This window comes from Camellia sinensis, unplaced genomic scaffold (genome assembly GCF_055761805.1).
Source record: "Camellia sinensis isolate YWXY unplaced genomic scaffold, ASM5576180v1 Unanchor2, whole genome shotgun sequence".
Lineage (NCBI taxonomy): Eukaryota > Viridiplantae > Streptophyta > Magnoliopsida > Ericales > Theaceae > Camellia > Camellia sinensis.
Window position 1 is genome coordinate 19,834,583 of NW_028129079.1, and position 13,713 is coordinate 19,848,295.

Here is a 13,713-nt window from a genome sequence, read left to right on the forward strand (position 1 = left end):
CCAATATTTGGTCTTTGTATTTTATATTTGAAATTTCAATAAAGAAAGGCCTAGATTACTTGAACTATTAAGAATCATGTGATTTTGATTGATGTCCTTTGGCTCATGAATGGCGCATAAATTTTAGGAATAATGCTTGGGACCCCTTTTTGGGAGTCACCCCCTCACCCCCTTTGCCACGTGGTAGGGGGTGATTGGAGGAGCAGGAAAAAAAAGAAAAAGAAAAAGAAAAGCTAGCCAATGAGAGAGAGAGGGGGTCAAAGGGGGTGGGGGAAAAAGGGGGGATGAATCATTACTCAAATTTTAGTTTGTGGGTGGGTTTGAGTTTGAGTTTGGGATTGAGATTTTGGTGGAAATAAGGGTTTTTTGAGCTAAATTTTCTCTGACATTTAAATTTTTTCTAACCCATCAAATTATGGGCCAATTTGAAAATTTGGCTAAAATTCAATTTTTGACATTTAACCTATTTTTGGTCATATCTGTCACGACTCGCTCCCCGTACCTAAGGGTTTAGCATCGTGATGATAAGTAACTGAGGTTACCTACGGCCAATTCTTAAACAAATCAAATAACGCGAGTGGAAATAATATTTAAATAAGGGTACCAAAATAATCATTGGAGTTTCTATTTTTATTACAATATGTATTGACCAAAAAGGTCAATATTTACATATAAAAAATATCATAAAAGTGTTGTGTGTGTCTATTCCGCAGCCCCACATCTAAGACTTTCCAAAGGCTATTTCTGAATTGCATTGTTTCCTGAAAATTGGTAAACAACTATAAGCACATGGCAGAGTGAGAAATATTATACCAAGAGTATAAGGGACACGAAATAACCATGGATAGTTAGTTAGGCCAAAACATTTAAGATAACTTAGTCGGAACAAATAATCCTTTAAGTAGCAAAACTGAGATTATTTTCATTTAAGTGGCAGAAAACTGAAATACATAAATTAGGTAAATATATAACCATGACCACAGTATAGAACAGAACGGAACAAAGGCCATTGAAGTGATAGCCAGAACAGAGGTACGGATTCAAGAGGTGGCTTGCACGGGTTCTAGAGGTGGCTCCCACGATAGTGTAGCACTTAGCTCCGCACAGAACAAATGTCAATGGATCAGAGGGTTACAAAGTAACTAAACAGAGGCCAATGGTTATTTAAGTCCCCTAAAGTATGGGACTCCCGTGGTGGTACTTACAAAACATAATTGTTCATAAGGTCGTAGTCAAATATTCTTTAAAATATAAACAAACAAATAGGGTTCAGAAATAAAACCACGTAACTGAAATCTTTAAAAAACATAACTTTCATTAATATACTAATAAAACATAACTTGTGTAAAACAGATTTTGGTAAGCCAAAATATACGTAAAATACATTTTAGTGACTCAAGGTATAACATAACTTACTTTAACTGTAATACCTTATTCTTTTTTTTCACTATTAAAAACTCTTCTTATCTTCCATTATTTTTTTCTTCTTTTCCTTTTTTTTTTCTTTCTTTCTTTCTTCTTTTCTTTCCTTTCCATTCCTTTTTTCTTTCCTTTCTGCTCCGGGTGACACGCCTCCCTTTATACAGGGAGATAAGGCGCATGCGTGGCGTGCGAATCTAGCTCAGATTCGATTAAAAATTATATAAATTCGTTCTCATTTTAATAGATATTTAAAATAATTATTTTTTGACTTGATATTTCAATATAGTTATATAAATTAATTAATTTTTAATTAAATTACATTTTATTATATATCAATAGAGAATTAATTATTTATTTTAGTACTACACCTATTATTATTATTATTTATATTATCTATATTATTATTATTTATATTTTGACCTTTAAATTTTTAATAATTATATTATTTTATAAAATTACGCATAATAATATATAATAAATTATATATTTTTTGAACTGAGATTAAATAATATTAATATAAATTCTACAGAATAATTAAAAATTTGGGTTGTTACAATATCATCTCTCTACTTTTTTACACGTTTTTCAAAAAAAATAAAAAAAAAACAACTTGTTTGATTTTTATTGATTAGTTGTCTTCTTGTGTTTAATTTTCCCCTTGAGTTGAATTTTTTCTGGTATCACAGTTTTATCTTAACACGTTGGATTTACTTTATTTTATGTGCTTGTTTGATCGTGTTAAAATTAGTAGTTTGGTTGAGATGAATTTCTCTGTAATTTCTTTATCATTAGTGCCTTGATTGATGCCAAAGAAAATTATTTGTAAGTAGTTCAATTTTTTCTGATTTATTCAAAACATAGAGAAAATTGTAAGTAAATTAGATAAAATTGATCACAACACAAAAATATTTGTGAGCAAATTAGAGAAATTTTAAATAAAAAAATTAAAATATAGAAAATATTGAAAACACAGAGACATTTCAAATCAGAAATTTCAGACAAATTTCAACACACTGAGAAATTTCAGACAAATTTCAACACACTGAGAAATTTCAGACAAATTTCTCTGTGTTTTGAACTTTCTCTGTAAAAATTTGAGGGACCCCAACTACTATAAGAGTATTTCATATCTTTTATATTATAAAATCTTAATATGAAGGATCTTAAAAAAATTACCTTAAAAATTATGAATTTTAAAATTAGAAACATGAAAAACAAAAAAAAAAAAACAAAAACAACAACTTATGACTCTTCTAGATATGTATTCACGCATAAATAAGAACAAAATGATTTAAAAATTTTCTCTTTTATTTTTTCTCTTTTTCCAAATAATTTATACAATGAGACTTTACAAGTTAACTAAAAGAAAAGAAAAGAGAGATGGTAAATTACACTAAGATCCCCTTGAGTTTAGTAAAAAAAAAATATTTACCCTTACAAGTTTAATATAATTATATTAAGAACTAATAAAATTTTAATTTATATTTGTTAATTATACAAAAGGAACTTCAAAAATAAATAGTGTCATCTACCAATTAAAAAAATGCATGAAACTATGGAAAACAAGCGTATGCAAATAGTAAATAAAAGGGAAAATTTCAATGTAGTGTAAATTAAAAAAAAATTTACTATAAATAAATGATTAATTTTATAAATATTAATAATTAAAATTATAAATTATTTTAGAGAAAATTGTTAAAAAATTCAAGTTAAAAAGAGGTATAAGACCTGTCCAATGGATATTTTTTTATTGATGAAAAGCCCACTATTTGTGAAACAGTTTTGTTAAAAGTCCTTTTATTTATTTTGAAAGACATTTTATTTTCAACTTTACCCCTTAATTTATCTGTTTGACTTTTTTTTATCTGTTGAATTTTTTAGACTATCTGTTCAAATTATTTTAACTGTTTGTTCAAATTTATATCTATCTGTTCAATTTTTTCCTTATTTATTCAATTTTTTTCCCTATCTGTTCAAATTATATGTGTTTCTCTCTCTATCTATTCAAATTCTAAGAATTTCTCTCTCTAATTTGTCTTATCTGTTAAAATTATTGTGCTAATGTATCCTATCTGTTGAAATTCTTGTGCTAATTTTTCTTATCTGTTGAAATCTATTTTTATCTATTCAATTTTTTGAATGAACATATCCTTGGTAAAACCTAACCCTAATAAAAATAAATAATTTTTTTTTTAACCCTAATCAATTTTTTATCAGTTGAAAGTATAACAAATGATCGATGAAGCAACACAACACACTACACAACAAAATTACAATTAATTCCCTGTTAACCACTACCAAGCCAAATTTTCTCATGTCTATTCTTATTTGTGAAAATTACATGTATACAATTATACATACCTATCTATTTATTTATTCTTATCTGTGCAAATTACATACATACATTTATACATACCTACCTATCTATTTATTATCTATCCAAATTACATACATATATATCTCTTATATGGGCAAATTACATACATACATATTTATATCCACCACTGAGAGAGCGATAGAGTAGATTAGTGAAGTTGATTTGTGAGAGCAAATCTTCTTCTTAAATACTCCAACATCACTTCATTTCTAGCTTGAATTTCTCTTTTAATCATAGTGTTCCAAGTGAAACAATTTCTCTGAGTCATTTCATTGAACAACTTGTGTCCATAAATACCCAACTCTCAGGGTAAATTAAGATCAACTAAGGCTTCGTTTGGAAATATGTTATTTTAGTAATTTTTTGACTTTTTAGATAAAATACAAGATAAAAAAAACTAGTATGTTTAGAATGACTTTTTACGAAAAGATGTACAAAAAATAGAAATAAAAACGAATCTTTGACTTTTTGGTATAACTTCTAGGTTTTTTAATTTTTTTAGTAACATTTTAACTTTTAAGCTATAATAAGCACATGCCAAACGAGGCCTACCTCTCGGGGTAAATACTTTTCCATTTCTCCCTATTTTTTCCACTTCACAGCCCCCCTCACACACACTAAAAGACTCAAACTCTTTCCCTACTTATCTCATACCTTTCATTGCTTATCATACGCACCTTATCCTCACACAAAAAAGACAACTCTTTCCCTACTTATCTCGTACCCCTTGTTGCTTATCATACGCACCTTATCCTCTTCAATCACTCAAACTCTTTCCCTGTTTATCCCGTACCCCTCATTACTTATCCTACTGTCACGACCCAAACCCGCCCATATGGGTTTAGTATCGTAACCGGCCAGTAAGCCATAGATTACCGAAGGCCTCTGAACAGAATAATATATATAACAGGGGCTGCGGAAGCAAATATACAAACCTACATAGTCCATAGAGCTGTGCAGACATACATGGGACAGGAAATTTAAACTTTTCATATATATATATATATACACATACAGATGAGGCGATGAAAATACAGTAACCTTACATCACCCAAGCCACTTACACAAGCTTTCAAACGTGTTCAGACCAGACATAAACATTTAGAAGGTACAAAGGTCCCAAGGACACAAAAACTTGGGTAGATCTCAAAAGAGAACCTCCACAGGAGGCATGATGGCTGCCTGACACCAAAACCCGCCAGGTAGCATCTCAAGCCTGGTCACGTGCCTGCTCACCTACATATATACAAATAATATAGTGAGCTAGAGCTCAGTGAATAATAACTAGGTAAAGAGTTTTAATGAATGATGTCCAGCACAGAGTTAGAACTCAGAGTTTATATTAGAAATATATTCTTATCGAAAACAGAGTCTCATGCATATTCAGCTTTCAAATCAGAAATAGATTCAGATACATGCTCATATTTGTATTCATATTCAGATTTTACATAAGGTCATACGTGGTATACCCATTAGCTATCATATCAACTTGGTCCTGAGACCCACATGTATAGTCGGTACCGACGACCATAAAGGTCCATATCTTGCGCGCAAGTAGCCATGGTATTGTTACCCCCAGGCAAGGGCCACGTGAATATAGGCCTCGGTATTGCTACCCCTGGGCAAGGGCCACGTGAATATAAGCCTTAGTATTGTTACCCCTGGGCGAGGGCCACGTGCATATTGGCCACGGTATTGTTACCCCCGGGCGAGGGCCACGTGAACTAAGGATGCCACAAATACATTTCATAAAAATGGACATTCATAATTCATAAAATAGCATTTCAGAAAACAGATCGTATCATATTAGTTAGAAAATACTTGTAATTAAATATAACTTTACAGAGTTATTACTCACTATTAACAAATGGATCCAAGTAAACAAGTAAAGTAGGCAACTCACTTATCCTAAGGTGCGTGACCTACAAAACATGACAGTGACATACATTGAAACACACTCTCGAATTGCACATAACTCATGTTATTGTCTTAAGTGTGTTTCTAGCCTTTATCCTCGTTATAGTGTCCTAAACATGGCTTAGGAATGTCTAGGATGGAATGAGGATGCAACAATGCACTTGAAAACATTTTTCAAATTTTGCTGAAAACAAGGTCCACGCTCGAGCGTGTCTTTCCTTGCTCGAGCGGACATGCCAAAAAGTAAGGGTTCGCTCGAGCGAACTATAAACTCAGAAAAAGTACTGGTTGCTTGCTTTTCACGCTCGACGGACGCTCGATCCACGCTCGAGCGTGAGGCTCAAACCTTCGCTCGAGCGTGACTTTTGTCGCTCGAGCGTGCTGCAAAACATATGAACTTCTAGATACATGGATTTCACGCTCGAGCGGGTATCATGTCGCTCGTGTAAAGACCCTAATTTTTTTGTCATTACACTTGAAACCCTGAGCCTTTGGCTAATAGCATTTTAACCCTAGTTCCGTAAAAGTCTGCGTAAGGGCCCAAGTAAATAATAACTTCTCCGTGTGTTACCATAATTAAATCATAGAACGCCACTTTATGATTGGAACTATCCTAAAACTTGGTTTTATTTATTTTGCCTCATAATTTCTAAATTAATTCACGCATTTTATTTTATTTCTATTTTTTTTTTGGTTGTTCTTTCATTTATTATTTATTTGAATGGAATACTATTGTTTATTTGGATATATACATAGTTTAAATATATACATATATATATATATATAAAATATGTTGGTGGAAAAGTGATTGGATAATAACAAACAAAAATAAAATAAAATAAAATAACTATCTAGATATTTAGTTATCTTAGCCATTAAGCTACCTTATATTATATAAATTGAGGGCTTGTCCAAATCCACTCCCACGTTTTTCTAAAGCCCAAGGAGAGGGTGAGAGAGGGAGAGTTGGCTCAAGGGAAGGGAGGTAGAGAAGTAAGAAGAAGAAGAAAAAAAAAGGGAAAGAGAAGGAATTCTTGAAGGTAAGAACATACCTCTTCCTTATTTTCTCCAATCCTTTCATCATCTCATTCTATGGTCTAGTATGCCTCTTGTGTTACAAATTGATGGTAAATAGGGTGTTTTTGGTGTGTGTGAAGGTGTAGGTATGAAATAGTATCATTGTCTTGCAAACTTGTGAAATTAGGCACTGCTGCAACTTCTCTAATTTAAAAGAAATATCAACTCTATCTAATTCTCAAATCTGAATTTATTGTAGGATATTTTATGTGTTTAGAGCTTGTGAAAATTTTATTAGCTCCTAATTGTGTGTTTTTAGGGCTTGGATAATTTGTTGAAAAATCTGGTCCTGAATCTCTGAAAAACAGTCCACTTTTAGCAATTTTATAAAATTCTAGAAAAATCATTTCGTGTTGGTTATTCTGTCAAAATTTATAACTCTGAGTCCTCTTTCCAACAGATTTTATTTGAGTGAAAACCATCGAGTAGATTGAGAGAAATGGTAGTTTCCCCAAAGGGTGACAAATCTGGACAGATTTTCGAATATAGTTTGTAGATGAATTTGTGGAGGGGCTGTGCAACTTCTGAAAATTAGAACTGAAACTAGACAGATTGAATATTGTTTCTGTGCAATTTCAGCCCCTAATTTGGCCTAGAAGTATTTTTACCAAAGCGTTCTTGTTAGCCCTGCAGAACCGAACAGTGCTGGAAATTGTGTTATATTATGTTATTTGTCTCTAAATGTTTCAAAGCCTTTTTAATGTTATTTTCTTGCCTTACTATACTTATGTATGATGACCACGGACTATATTTCCTCTAGTATGTTTTTCCCATACTCGTTTAAATGACCGAATTACCGAATGTGACTAACTTACCTAGCAAAAGATCTAATAAACGGGAAATGATAAGGGGTTGGCAATGGGTGACGTTTATCTTAGTGTTTTAGAACAATTTTATACATATGCGTGACATGAATTAGGATGGGATTAATACCAAATGAGTTAAGTCTTGCGTAAGCAGTTTAGGCGAGCCCCTAGGTTGACCCGGATGTATTCAGACTGTATGCGGTGGTTTCAGGGTGTAAGCGAGCCCTAAGCACGAATTGGTATGGTATGTGCAGGGTATAAGCGAGCCTGAGGCACAATTTGAGTGTAAGCGAGCCCACTTGTTGGCCGTCCCTTTTGAGGTCCATCAATGCCACTGACAGGTAAATAACCGGGAGGTGGGCATGGGTGGTAAGGTCTGCAAAGCAGCAAAATGGGGAGTTCTGAGTAGTCCAGTGTTTAATCTTATGGTTGGGTAGAAGGATCTCTTTGGGGGGGATTCTAAATGCCTAGTCTAACTACTAATTTATAAAACCTTAATGGAAGTATGTTATGTTATCTGATTTGTCTTGTGTATGATTGATTGATAGAAGATATGGGGGTGTGTGTGTTTTTACTGGGCATTCCAAGCTCATGGCGTGTCATGCCAGGTGAAGAAGCGACTTACGACGGGGAAGGTGATCCCGAAGACAATCAAGATGAAGTTTTAGAGCCGTGGTTCACTTGAAAACTTGGACTAGTAGCTTGTTTTTGTGTTCTCTCTTCTTTTACCTTTTGGTTTGACAATGTTTGTAAACCTCTAGTGGAACTCAAATCAATTATCTTTGTTATAACTCTACTTGTATGTGTATATTAACGTATTGTGGTTATCTCTTTTGTTTGAGTTGTACTTTATATATTTCTCTTGCGGTCTCAAAATTTTGGGGCGTGACAGCTCGAACGGAAGTGCACGCATTCAGGGTTCTCACTCGGGCATGGATTCGAATTCTGGAATTTCCAGATTTGATCTTTAAGCTTCAAACTCAAACCAAACACTCCAAAACTCATCCCCTTGGGCCAAAATTCTGGAAAACACTTAGAGACTCACAAAACATCATGCTTTGAAGATTATTTCATGAAATCAAGGCCCAAAAGCATGCCAATTGTTAAAAAATTCAACTTAAACTTTATGAACGTTATATGAACATAACATGCATGAATTTCTTTAAACTCCAACTTCTCAAAACATGATCAAATACTAAAAAACATCATGAAACTTGATGATTTCACAAAATTAAGGTGAAGTCAAGACATGCATGAGAAAATTCTTAGTAAACATGCTCAAAATGTAATGAAATGTACATGCATATTTGAATTGGTCTTCCTTCCTACTTCTTAAGCTTGGTTCACACATTTCCTAGCTCAATTCACTTAAATTCATGGGTGAATCAACTCAACCTCAAGACTAAAGGTTTGGTTTCTTACCTAAAGTCTTCAATTCCTTGGGCTCTTGGTGAATCCTAGCTCAATTCTCCAATTCTCCTTCAATTTCCTAGCCAATTCTCTTGTTGAGTTCAATTTCCATTCAATTTCCTCCCTACTCTCTCACTCTATCTCTCTCCCACGTTTTTCTTCCTTGAAGAGGCTCAAATGTACTCAAATGAAAGGAAAAAGATGAGTGGGGCTCACTTGGTGCCTAATAGGCTTGGTTAAAGTATAGTTAATTGAAGTTAAAATAAATGGGCACTAATTTATTCTAATTTAATCATTCCAAATCGAATTTTAATGAAACCTACCATAAAATTCTATAAATTCCAAATAGCACATAAATCAAATCAATTTTTGAGTCAGATGCCGATAAGGTTTTCAATTCACAGAATATAGCAGTAACTCAAACAGATATTCTTACAATAAATAGATGGAAACATAAATAATGCACCATCTATGCAATTTAATTCAAAACATGGTCTTAATATCTTATTAGGCACATTAAAACACATATTATCGTTAATCTTGGGTCGGGGTTGTTACACCTACACACCTTATCCTCTTCAATCAGTTGTGTTCACATCCACGACAATAGGCAAAGAAGGAGTACTATCAAATGGTATGATCAAGAAAATCCTTATCTCCTTACATACGTAGTAATCCGGATCTTCCTTAGCTTCATTGTGATTGTCTGCAACAAGTACATTCTAGATCACAAGCTTTACAACCAGCCGTACACGATCTCTCTTACCACGATCCACACGGACTTATGCTCAACCCTGGCCTTCATCATCACCACCATCTACAGATCTGAACAACTCCATACATTATCCACAAAACACATATATAGTAGCCATAAAGGTAATCAACAATCAAAGACTGAGTTAAGAAAAATATAACCCAAACCGTGAAGGATGATTCTTTTGCGATGGAGACAAGCGGCGACAGAGCGATGGATACAGCCATGGAGATCACCAACACTAACTCATCGATGACATAAAGGAAAATAGAAGCATCGGTAGTCAAACTAGATCAGATGGTCTGTCACTTAGCAAAGCTATAGATCTGGAGAGAGTGAGAGATTGGCGATGACGACGATGAGAAAGAAAGTGTGGTCCAGATCGGAGAGGAGAGAGAGAGAGAGAGAGATGTAGGGTTTGGTTGTGTTTTAGTGCAGTTTTGGTGGAGGCGAAGCGTGGGCGGTGTGGTCAGCGGCAGCGACAGTGGACGACGACGGAAGGAAATTGGGACGGCAGCAACAGCAGTGGTGGTGGTGTCGTCGGAGAGAAAGAGAGGGAGAGAGAGAGAAAGAGAGGAAACAAATAGTTTGATTTGGGTGCTTCTATTTACACAACACATTTTATCTCTAAGCACACCATTAATTAGTTTATTTTTTACTATAATATTAATCTAATGTAAAATAACCACAAATGATAAAGAACTATGATACACGCCTTACATAAAATTATCATAAAGGACAATAATGAATATGTATCTTCTCTCTCAAGAACCCAAAAACCCTAAAACAAAAATCAAAAACTCTTAAAGAAACAATAAAAAATATACGTATTATTGAAGATTTTGATTGGACTGAATGATGGATGCATCTGGCAATATTGATTTGGAACAATGGAGCAAGGAAAATGTTAGTTTTTCATTTTTTTTTTCGATTTTCGTGTACTTGCTAAGTGGTAAACCACTTGTATTTGTTCGGATACCCAGATTCGAACAATGTACTTATGTTCGACTATCTACAACCGAACAGGTTCTAATTGTTTGATTTTCTAGTATCGAACATAGTCTACATATTCGGTTAATAAGTTTCTAACTTATAACATTTGTTCGGTTTTCAACAGTCGAACTTTTGAATTTAGCTCGATTTTGTATTTCTGAACACTTATAACAAATTTTTTTTGGTTTTCCAGAAATGTGCATCCATGGAGGGGGTCATGAACCAGAGAATAATAGAATGAAGTCATATTCAGCACGAATGGAGACCGGTTTAGACTAGTTCCCAAACCGCTGGGATGATAATGAAACAAAGAATAGAGGGGGACGTTGTGTGTGTTTTTGAAGTGGATGTGTAGAATATGGAATATTAAAGATTGTGGGAGGGGTGTATGAGTGAGTAAGGGTAAAAATAAAAGATTGCGGGTGGAGTGTATGAGTAAGGGTAAAGATAGAAGATTGTGATATGTATTAAGCAAATTTCTTATTTATCAAATTACTAAATGTGTGCCTTGAGTAGTAGTGCAACTTGAGATGAAAGGTAGCGTGTAAATAGAGGCACCCGTTTGATTTGGTTTTCCACCCTATAGCATATATATGTAGGGATAACGTGGTTGTTTTGTTCAAGTTTGCCTTTATAAACTATGGGAAATTCTATTTCCATCCACTTAGTTACCCCAGTCCATACATTTAAGGGTGCCTTTATTTACACACCATCTTTCATCTCAAGGCATACCACTACTCAATACACGCCTTTAGTAATTTGATAAATACGAAATTTGCTCAATACGCACTACAATCTTCCATCTTTACCCTTACACACCCCACCCATAATCTTCTATCTTTACCCTTACTCACTCACACACCCCATCCACAATCTTTAATCTTCTATATTCTACACTTCCATTTCAAAAACACACACAACGTCCCCCTCCATTCTCTGTTTCATTGTCATTCCAGAGGCTTAGGAAGGAACCAGTCTAAACCGGTCTCCATTTGTGCTGAAGACGACTTCACTCCATTCTCCTCTGGTTCACGGCTCCTTCCATTATTTGTTTCATCAAAGACGCCAGTGGTGATCATTGTTATCATCACAATTGGAACACAACTCCACATTGAAGCTATAGTAGGTGAGAATTCTTATTTGGCTTAGATTTTAGGATTTTATGTACGTTTTTCCATTTCCATGAGTATTGTATTTGAAAATTTCATTTTGCGAACCATTCGAGACTGGTCTTTCGAACGTTAACCTTTTGTCCAAAGTGTTTATGTCGAACACTTTTAATATGTTTGACACTATAAAATCGAACAATTAAAACTTGTTCAGTTGTAGATAGTAGAACATGAGTACATTGTTCAAATTTGGGTATTCGATCCGAACGAATACAAACAATTTACCACTTAGCAAGTACACGAAAACAAAAAAAAAAAATGAAAAGCTAACATTTTCCTTACTCCATTGTTCCAAACCAATATTGCCAGATGCATCTATTATTCGGTTCAATCAAAATCTTTAATAATACATATATTTTTGGTTATTTCTTTAAGGGTTTTTGGTTTTTGTTTCAAGTTTTTTTGTTTTTTTTTGTGTTTGAGAGAAAAAAATACATAATAACGTTTGGTGTGTATTGTATTCATTATTGTTCTTTATGGTAATTTTACACAAGGTGTGTATCATAGCCCTTTGTCCTTTGTGGTCATTTTATATTAGGTTAACATTGTAATAAAAAATAAACTAATTAATGGCATGTCTTGAGATGAAAGATAGTGTGTAAATAGATGCACCCCACATTTAATGAAATATTATTTTAATGTCAATTATATCCTAAATTAAAATGACCATAATAGACATCCACCAACATCCATAATAATATATCAAAATATTCTATGTACTCATCTTATTTATCAAATTGTAGAGCTAATGATTATGAACTAAAATGATGCACGTGCGAAAGAAAATTGAAACAGAGCAACAAAAGGGGACATTTTTTTAATCTGGTTTGATATTGAAACGAGAATGTAAAACCAATTGAACCCAAAAACAGCACAACAAGCCATTGCAGAGTTACAAGCAAAAAAAAACCCATAATACAAGAAGTTGGATGTCATGCAGAATAATGATGCAAACCCATCAACTGAAACTTAACAATAAGTGAAAATAAATCAGAAAAGCGGTTCCTGAGAGAAGAACAAGAAGAATTGTAGACACCCCATTTTTGACCGTCCTCAAGACTTGGACGTCACCGTTTGAACACCCGGTGATCATCCATGTTTGTGTTCGTTTGGAGTTCCCAGAGGTCTCGGCTACGCGCCTTGCCTCAGGATCTCCGAACTCGACCGTTTAGTGTCTGGTTTTGCACCAAACACTTGCATTTTGCCTTGGAAGGGCAGGGAATGCCTTGTGAGGCATCCCCACACACCACCGGCAGTGGCTAGAGGCCACCGGCTGGTTTTTGCTGCCACCGGCAATGTATATTGCCGGTCGGCACTATTTAGTGCCGGTCGGCACTCAATTTTGCCAAAATGGCATTTTTGGCCGGCCGACTACTGTGCATCTGCTTTTGCAAATATTTTAAGACAGCTGTCTTGCTTTTTGCTCCCCTCCATGGAGGGATCTCCCTCTTATGAAGCTTGTCTTGTAAGCTTTACAAGACAAGAAGTTCTATATAGAGAGGGGCTCTCTCTTGTTGCAAAAGGTTGGAGACTTTAGACATTTTAGAGACAAAAAAACACAGAGAGAAGCTCTGGTTTTTAGGGTTAGGATCCATACATATCCTTTCTCTCTTTTTCTCTCTTTGTGTTCTAGGTGTTTTAGTCCATACTACTGCACATAAACACCTAGTGTTTCACCTTCACTCAGCTACTAAGGTTCTAAGAGCTTGGTTTTGGTGTTTTGGAGCTGGACTCAAGCCAAGGAGGGCCATTGGAGCATCATTGTTAAAGAGGTCTTCAAGGGTAAGA